This window comes from Xiphophorus maculatus, chromosome 11, assembly GCF_002775205.1.
Source record: "Xiphophorus maculatus strain JP 163 A chromosome 11, X_maculatus-5.0-male, whole genome shotgun sequence".
NCBI classification, from domain to species: Eukaryota; Metazoa; Chordata; class Actinopteri; order Cyprinodontiformes; family Poeciliidae; genus Xiphophorus; species Xiphophorus maculatus.
Genome location: NC_036453.1, coordinates 14,733,456 through 14,741,002, shown reverse-complemented (window position 1 = coordinate 14,741,002; position 7,547 = coordinate 14,733,456).

Here is a 7,547-nt window from a genome sequence, read left to right as displayed (position 1 = left end):
GATCTATAAATCAGTCTGCAGCCAGGTTGTTCTAGAGGTTAAATAGATATTATTAGGACTTAATTAGTAAAATGGCAGCAAATTTTCTTATTTCATAACTTCATAACCTTTGACCTTCTCTCCTCTGGTCTGTTTAACAGCTACAGTCTCAGATCAGCTCAGATCTCCAGGACTGTCAGCAGCAGAAACAGAAACTTTATACCTGTTGGGGAAAATATAGACTAGATTTGCTTTGCATTTCCCCACATGATGGCAATGATACAGTAGGAACCAATTAGATTCTTGATTAATATGGGTTGTTGCTATGTTGTTGTACGGAGTTTTTGTTCAATGTGCCCCTTTTTTAAATTTGAGCCCCGGCCCCTCCATAGGTCTCTGCACGGCCCTGACCCGGAGCAACAGAACCACCAACATTGAAACACCAAAATGATGAAACATCCATCAGTCAGACAGGAAATCCTGATTTACAATCAATCAATTGAGTAATAAATCAACAAATTTATGGTTAATAACAACATTTATTCTAACATGATTGGACTGCAGTGAACATTAAACTCGTCCCAGCAGGCAGGTCAGGATTTTGTTTCTGTTTACCCAGCAGGTAAATCACCTGACTGGAATAAACCTGAAAACATCCAGATTTTTATTAATATGTCAGATAAAAAAATGCAAAAAAAAATCTAAATTATTACATCTTAATTATTCTGAAGCCACCTGGTGGAGAAAAGCTCCGATCAAAACAAACAATACTAGTAATAATAATAATAACAATAATAACAATAATAATCAATGATAATAAATGTGAATTTGATTCTTCCGGTTTAAATTATTTTATCACCAAATTAAATGAGACAATCTGATCAATGTGTGAGTGAGGAAGAGGAGGAGTGAGGAAGGCGCAGGCTGCTCTACCTGGGCCTGCGGCGCCACGATCTGATTGGATGCTGGGAGAGACCAGTGTGTTCAAGTTGTGCTAAAAGCAGTTAGCCTGTCAGAAAGCTATGCTAGCCTAAAATAGCCTCAATGCTAAACATGTAGCAGCTAATGCTAATGTTAGCATTTATAATCACATTTCTACAGAAGTTCCATGAAATTGTGAAGATAAAAGGATAGAAAAACATTTTGAACCTGAAGAACAGATTAAAAATGATAAATATCTTTGTTATTTATTTCTATGACTTGTGATGTAAAGCAACAAGAACTGCTGTTGCTGAAATGTGCCGTAAAACAGGCTTTATACAGGAATCCTAGACTTGAATTTACTACCTATGTTTACTATCACTGCAATATTTTTACTCCATCCATCCAACCATCCAACCATCCATCCATCCATCCATCCATCCATCCATCCATCCATCCATCCATCCATCCATCCATCCATCCATCGTTGGTAGGTTGGGTTGGAGGTAGGATCTTAAAAAGGGAGGACCAGACTTCCCTCTCCCCAGCCACTTGTTCCAGTTCCTCCAGGGGAATCCCGAGGCGTTCCCAGGCCAGCCGAGAGACATAGTCCCTCCAGCGTGTCCTGGGTCTTCCCCGGGGCCTCCTCCCGGTGGGACGTGCCCGGAACACCTCACCAGGGAGGTGTCCAGGAGGCATCCTGACCAGATGCCCAAGCCACCTCAACTGGCTCCTCTCGATGTGAAGGAGCAGCGGCTCTACTGTGAGTCCCTCCCGGATGACTGAGCTTCTCACCCTATCTCTAAGGGAGAGCCCAGACAACCTACGGAGAAAACCCATTTCGGCCGCTTGTATCTGTGATCTCGTTCTATCGGTCATGACCCAAAGCTCATGACCATAGATGAGGGTGGGAACGTAGATCGACCGGTAAATCGAGAGCTTCGCTTTTTCACTCACCTCTCTCTTCACCACGACAGACCGGTACAGCGCCCGCTTGACGGCAGACGCTGTGCCAATCCGCTTGTCGATCTCCAGCTCCCTTCTTCTCCCTCAATCGTGAACAAGATCTCGAGATACTTGAACTCCTCCACTTGGGGCAGGACACCTCCTACTCCCACCCCCCCACCCCCGACCCAGAGAAGGCACTCTACCCTTTTTTGGCTGAAGACCATGGACTCGGATTTGGAGGCACTGATCCTCATCCCAGCCGCTTCACACTCGGCTGCAAACCGCTCCAGCGAGAGCTGCAGATCACGACCTGATGAAGCCAACAGGACCACATCATCTACAAAAAGCAGAGACGTGATCCTAAGGCCACCAAAAAGGATCCCCTCAACACCTTGGCTGGTCCAGTGTTGCACGACCAGGACGAAAACCACATTGCTCTTCCTGAATCCGAGGTTCAACTATCCGATAGAACCTCCTCTCCAAGTCCCCTGAATAGACCTTGCCAGGGAGGTTTAAGAGTGTGACACTCCTGTAATTGGAGCACACCCTCCGGTCCCCCTTTTTGAACAGGGGGACCACCACCCCAATCTGCCAATCCAGGGGACCTGCCCCCGATGTCCATGCAATATTGCAGAGTCGCGTCAGCCAACACAACCCTACAACATCCAGAGCCTTAAGGAACTCCGGACGAATCTCATCCACCCCCGGGGCCCTGCCACTGAGGAGCTTTTAAACCACCTCGGCGACCTCGTCCCCGGAGACTGAAGAGCCCAACCCAGAGTCCCCAGGCTCAGCTTCCTCAATGGAAGGCCCTCCGATTTTCCGCCTCCTGGTGCTCCCTCCGATTCTCCCTCGACGACTCCAGGTGGTCCCAGGGCTCCCTCGTCGCCTCCAGGTGGTCCCAGAGCTCCCTCGTCGCCTCCAGGTGGTCCCAGGGCTCCCTCGACGACTCCAGGTGGTCCCAGGGCTCCCTCGACGCCTCCAGGTGGTCCCAGGGCTCCCTCGTCGCCTCCAGGTGGTCCCAGGGCTCCCTCGATGACTCCAGGTGGTCCCAGGGCTCCCTCGACGACTCCAGGTGGTCCCAGGGCTCCCTCGTCGCCTCCAGGTGGTCCCAGGGCTCCCTCGTCGCCTCCAGGTGGTCCCAGAGCTCCCTCGTCGCCTCCAGGTGGTCCGGCCCCTGCGCCGACATTGTCCGCCGGACCGGCCTTCAGGGATTCGCCTCCTGCACCACCAACGTTGCCCCCTTGCTGGATGGATGGATAGTTTTGGCCCCACTTGGAGAACATTCAGTCCCCATGAAGACAGAAGAGCCAAGGCTGGGTTCCCGAAGCTGCGGCAGCGGTTTGACACCCCCTATACCTTCTGGGCTAATTTACCCACCGACCTGCAGCTTAGGAAGCCCAGAAACACCTTCCTGAGCAGATGGATTACCACAGCAAGGGGCAGCCATCTTGCTGTGGTAATCCACATTTTAGAAAACAAAAGAAATGTTTTAATCACTCCTTAGCAGAATATAGAGACCAATTAACTAAAGTTGTGATTTTAGACTGTGGCAGGAAGCCGGAGTACCCGGAGAGAAACCTGCAAACCGGAAACTACTTTTTGAAGAGAGGGGGCAAAGGTCAACTAGACAAGCCAAATCAACCAACAGTCATTTTGTTGGACTCTGGGATGAAGCCGGAGAGAACCCACTAATGCACTTGGGGAAAATGCAAACCCCATAAAGACAGAAGAACCCAGGCAGGAACTCAGACCCAGGCAAATGTCTTATTCAAAGAAAAGAAAAGAAAAGAAATCACACCTAAGCAAAATTTAGAAACCAATTAAGTAAACAGTCTCAATTTCAGACTGTGGCAGGAAGCCGGAGCACCCGGAGAGAAACCTGCAAACAGGAAACCTGTCAAATCTTTTTACCTTTCAATCTAATAATTTAATTTAACTGAACACATCAGGATAAGTGTTCAGTCCCAGTCAGATTTCTCCAGCCTCAAATGGTCAATTATGATTTGTTCTGGGATTTTTTTATCTTCCGAATTTGTTATTTTTAGCTCCTCTCCAAAAGATCCTTGATCATGTTGAAGAGGAGGGGCTGGAGAAACTGTAACGTCAGGTGTGATTTCATTTCTTACCTTTTCCCAAAGACATCCGCCGGTTCTTCCTTGCCGTTGAAACGCCTTTCCAAAACTAGTTGCTGCCGTCGTCCAGACAGACCCGGGACACACTTTTGTCCGCTATCTCCTCCTAACCCGACATCGCCACTTTTGGAAGGTCCCAATGAATCGAGAGGGTTTCCTCCAGCGTTGAGGGAGAAAACGCCTCTCTCTGGCACCGAGAAGAGCATTAGAAATGCTCCTTCGGGCCGTGCTCCATCGGGCCCTTGCCGTGGCAATCCATCTGCTCCACCAGGTGTTTCTGGGCTCCCTCAGCTGCAGGTCGGTGGGTAAACTAGCCCAGAAGTTGTAGGGGGTGTTAAACCGCTGCCGCAGCTTCGGGAACCTTTCAAAGATAAAGTCAATGATGAAAATCTTGATCCCTACAGAAACACCTAGGATAAAACCCAGCAGCTGGCATGGCAACACGCATGAGAAGATCAAAACCAGCCAGAGACCCACGTAGATCTTTACAGTGAGCTCTGGCCGGACCCAAATGCACAGATTTTTGATCTTCTCAAGCGTGTCGGCCATGTTTCCAAAAAGCTCCTGGGTTTTCTGAGCAGAATTGAAAGCCAAGTGAACCATCTGTAAGACATTTGTGCCTTTCAGATGTTCCCCTGGCTCACACATGTCGGGTATGATGCTCCCCGGGATCCTCCAGCCTTTGGTAATTAAATAATTTATGGAAAGTTGGAGAATCCCGAGGAGCACGATGGAGGAAAATGTCCAGCTAAACCACACTGTGCACATGTACAGACAGAAAAAACAGGCTGTCATGTACACAGAGTGCCAGCTGGACAAAGCAGACAGGTTTTTAGAAAGGTGTGCCACAGGTCTGAAGTCTCGTTCAAGGCGTCTCATGTTCTTCGTGATCTTTATGGGGCTTAGTGGGTCCTCCCTCTCCACGATCGCCTTTGGGTGGAAACTAAGTTTTTCTCTAAACGCTCTAAGGCGATCGCGGATCTTCATTTTGGCTGCCGTAGTTCCTGGTCTCTCTGAAAACTCTGTGGGCTCAATGTTGGAGCGCAACACATTAAATCTTTAGAACTTCTTTGATCTATTGTGATGTACATGATGTCATCTATGACCTCATCAGTGAGCTCACTGGACTTCTGGGGCAAGGTCTTGCTTCTGATCGTTGCTATGGAAACGATCAGAACAGTTCTGAATGAGTCAAGCTGAAATAATGACTAAATACTTAAATATTAAGTAATATTTTTTATTTAACATGAAGAGATTAACAGTAGATTTCTACAAATTAGATTTTTTGCGTTTGTGGTTTTCCGTACCTGCTGTGGTATAAGTGGTTGTGTATTCCAACCCTGACTGGTTTCGATGGAGTAGGTGGGCGTGGCGGCGTGGCGAAGTGACCTGTAACACCATTGCCATATGTTTGGCTCTAGATTCCACAGTTTTGAGCTGAGTTGCACCAAACTTACTGGGATGGATCCTTATCCAGCCCCAGACAGGAATCCATAAGAATCCTTGGTGGGCGTGGCCTAATTTATCTACAGCGCCCCCTAGAAGCTTTTAAAACATCAGCTCCAAGCCATGTTTCAACCCAGACTTATGAAACTTGGTACACATGTGTATCTGGTCAGGACCTACAAAAACGTCTCTTGGAGCCATGGTCCAAACTCAACAGGAAGACGGTCATTTTGGATCAAAGCCGCCATTTCCTCTTTTTTATAGACGTCTCATCTGATCGAACTCGTCCTACAGCTTTTGAGATACGGACTTCAGAATCACTCAGCATAACCTTGAGGCACTGAAGGTCAAACAGTTATCACAGGATTTTTCATGTGGGCGTGGCTTAGTGTCAAAGTCTGACTATTTGCCATAAAACATCAAGGTGCAATAACTTCCACATACAAAGTCAGAGCTGCATCAGACTTTCTATGTCTCATTATAGACCAGCCCTCATCACATTCACATGGTTACCTGATGACATAACCTGCGCCCCTCCCACTTCCAACAGGAAGTCACCTGTTTTTTCTGCTGGATTTCTTACTTTTACACTTTGATTCATATATAAGTGACATAAATGACATGATGATGAAGTCTCTCAGAAAATACTGAAATTATTGTTTGATCCCTACTTCTTCACTGTGTGTATGATCATATGGGATCATCTAACTCTTCATAACAACACATCATGTCTATCAAACCCTACAGGAAGTTCTTGCTAATCTTTCACTACTAAACAGGAAGTGACAATAACTCATCTCCTGGATGTCAGATATCAGCCATCACATTTTTACACAACATGTGCTCCTTTACCCAATAACAACACTTTTGATAAGCAACTATCGACTCACAGTCGACAATAAACGTTTTGATTCATATTCAATTGCCCTGATTAAATGATTTTTTCCTGTGCCAGCACCACCTGTAATACAAATGTGCAGTGCTTAAGGATTTATTCCATTAAGCTTGGCTAAACAATACTGCCTGATTTAATTAAAAACAAAAACAGAGAACTGTTTTTCATTCACAGATCTAATCAATGCAAGGCTTTCAGTTCTTCTAATTTATTTTTCTCAAATAATGAAACGTCTTTACACTGCAGACTTAAATCAGGGATTTGTTCCTGATCACTGTTTTCTATTTGTCTTCCTTTTTGTAATACCACACACTCCAAGCGTTCCAGTTCAACCTCAGAACACCATTCAGCCCATCGTCTTCCAGCATTACATCACCAGTAACATTGTCCACAGATTCCAACTCAAACTCACTCCTACTTAAATCTACAACAGACTTTACTGAATGTTTTGTTCCATCAACAAATCCAAACAAACCAGTTCTGTAAAACTCACCAAAGGTTGCACAACTTGAAGGCTTAAGTTCACTATCAAAGCGATAAGGTAGAAATAACTGCATTATGCTTTGGTAAAACTTTTCTGGCTCTTTTGTTTCAGAGAAACGCGCATATCGAACAGCTGCTGGTTTTGTCCAAATTCTTTTTGCAATAAACCCAAAGTCATTATTCAACTTTATTGCATTTCTACATTTCTCATTTTTGTCAAAACGCTATAATCTGAAGCCAACTTAACCAGGCACATATTATTAAACACATTATCATTCGGCCTATTCTTATAGCGGTCAACTATACCAGTCATCCACATGTCTTTTGGGGTAAGACCCTGTGATGTAGCTTTTGTCTCAAAACAGAAATGGGAAAACTCATTTTCACAATATTATCACCAGTTGGAATAAAAATAACGCTCCGAGAAAACTCCTTTAAATGCATGTTGGTGAGTCTATACACTGCTTCCTGAGCACAAACATCACGGTTATGCAAATAGACTCTATCAAATCTCTTTAAAGCTTCTTTAGCACAAACATTTCCTTCTTTGGCTGCTTCTCTTTTTGTCCATTTCCTAGAAGAAAACCAATTTCACGTTAAATGTTTGACATGTAAGATACAATATAAACACAACATGCATATATATCAACACGATATTGGATATCAATATTTGCATTCCAAGCTTTTAACAGCGGTCTACTATATGGATTAATCCAGATTTCTTTAATTTGCCTTTTCAA